Source organism: Echinops telfairi, unplaced genomic scaffold (genome assembly GCF_000313985.2).
Source record: "Echinops telfairi isolate 266 unplaced genomic scaffold, ASM31398v2 ScPeMD7_2291;HRSCAF=2852, whole genome shotgun sequence".
Classification (NCBI taxonomy): Eukaryota; Metazoa; Chordata; class Mammalia; order Afrosoricida; family Tenrecidae; genus Echinops; species Echinops telfairi.
Genome location: NW_022106189.1, coordinates 23,176,068 through 23,178,097, shown reverse-complemented (window position 1 = coordinate 23,178,097; position 2,030 = coordinate 23,176,068).

Genomic DNA, 2,030 nt, shown 5'->3' with positions numbered 1-2,030 from the left:
ACAGTTTAGAATCCTTTCTTCTAAGATACCTCTGGGTGACCTTGAACACTGTAGTACACTGAGGGACTGTAGAAGAATGTGATGCAACTAAAATCTCTCTGCTCATAATTTATCACCTGGAAAACCAACTCCAGTGAGGGAAGGCCCTCACAGCTATGAGATATAAGTAAATCTTAATACACATTCTCATGACTGAACACAGTCCCTCCAATAACGCCCCACAAAGGAACTGTCATAAAGGAGCTACCATATAAGATAAATCATTCATGTGTCTGGCTACTCCCTGTGCCTGGCGCTTATCTGTAGATAAGAGCAATCTGATTCTGTAGGCAAACCCAACTTAAAATGCAGCAAACTCTTGGGGAGGGGTCAGGGGTGTTCGAGGTCAATGTACACTAGGTAAGAAGCAGAGTCATTTCATTGCTTGTTTATTATGCTACCTGGTTATGATATTACTCACTGGCTATATAATATATTTGCTGTGTGCCACATAGGCCTTTTGAAAGATCTGTAAGCCCTAGTGTCTATACCCATTGGAAATTTCATCCACTCTCTTGGTCCTGACCTTGACACAATGAGTCCCTGTGCCCTGCTGTCTGTCTGTCTTCATTACTTTTCACAATTGCAAAGTCACGCCTGAGGACCCGATCGAGTATTGGGGACCCCTGTTTCTCAACAAACCATCAACCTTTCTGTTATTGATCGAGCAATTAACCAAATGTGCCATTTAGGAACCCCATCTAGAGTCACATTGTTACGTTGCTGTCAGGTACCATCCAGTCAGTTCTGACTCATAGCTACTCCATGAAATGAAGTGTTTAAAATGCCTGGTCTGCTCCATCCTCACCAGTGCTGTTATGATTAAACCCATTGCTGCAGCCACTGCACCCATCCCTCTCATTGAGAATCTTCCTCTTGTTCATTAACCCTCCACTGTACCAAGCATGCTGATGTCTATTCTAGAAATTGTTCTTCTCTTGATCATATGTCCAAAGTATGAGATTTCACCACTGTCATCGCTAAGGAACATTTTGGATGTACTTCTTCCAAGACAGGCTTATTTGTTCTTCTATCAATATTGTTTCCCAACATCATAATTCAAAGACATCAATACATCTTCAGTCTTTTGCACTCATTGCCCATCTATCCTTAGCACATGAGACAAATGAAAATATCCTCAATAGGACATCTTTAAGAGGGTTTTGTGCAGCAGATGTGTCCAGTGCAACTATGTTCTTTGGTTTCTTGACTACTGCTTCCATAAACATTGATTGTGGATCAAAATGAAACAGCGTGACAACAGCAATCTGTTCTCTATTTATCATGATGTTGTACCGTGATCCATGTGTGAGATCTTGGGCTTTTTTAAAAAACAGTGAGTAACAACCGATAGCCTATAGCATCTGATTTCCATCAGTTAGTGCTTCAAGTACCCCTCATTTGCTACAAACAAGGTTTAGTTACCTTCATATAGCAAGTTGTTAACAATCTTCCTCCAATCCTGGTGCCATCTTCTTCATAGTGGTGTTTCTTGGATTGTTTGTTACCAGATTCATCAAGGAGGGTGAGAAATTACCACCCTGATGAACAACTTCTCTGATTTTAAAACGCACAGGATTCCTTATTCTGAGGGAACGATTGCCTTTTGGTTTATGTTCAGGTCCTGGGTAAACACCAGAAGAGTTCTGGAGTTCTCATTCTCCTCAATGCTACCCATAGTTTGTTACGATCCAGACAATAGAATGTTTTTGCATCATCAATAAAGCACAGTAAACCTTTTTCTGGTATTGTTTGCTTTCAGCCTGGTGATAATTATAAAATTGTCAAGTTGAGAGGATTATGAGTGTAGGGGTGGACTCTAGTCTGTCAATTGGATCATAGTCCATGAGGCTTCTGTGTGGGCGTGGTCTTCTCCTGAGGATTCTGGGAAATCCCGTACTTCCTCCTCGGAGGTGGGAGACTCTCTGCTCACACCCTGGGGGACATAGCAACTGACAAGACACATGGACCCACCCTGATGCAGAGACCCC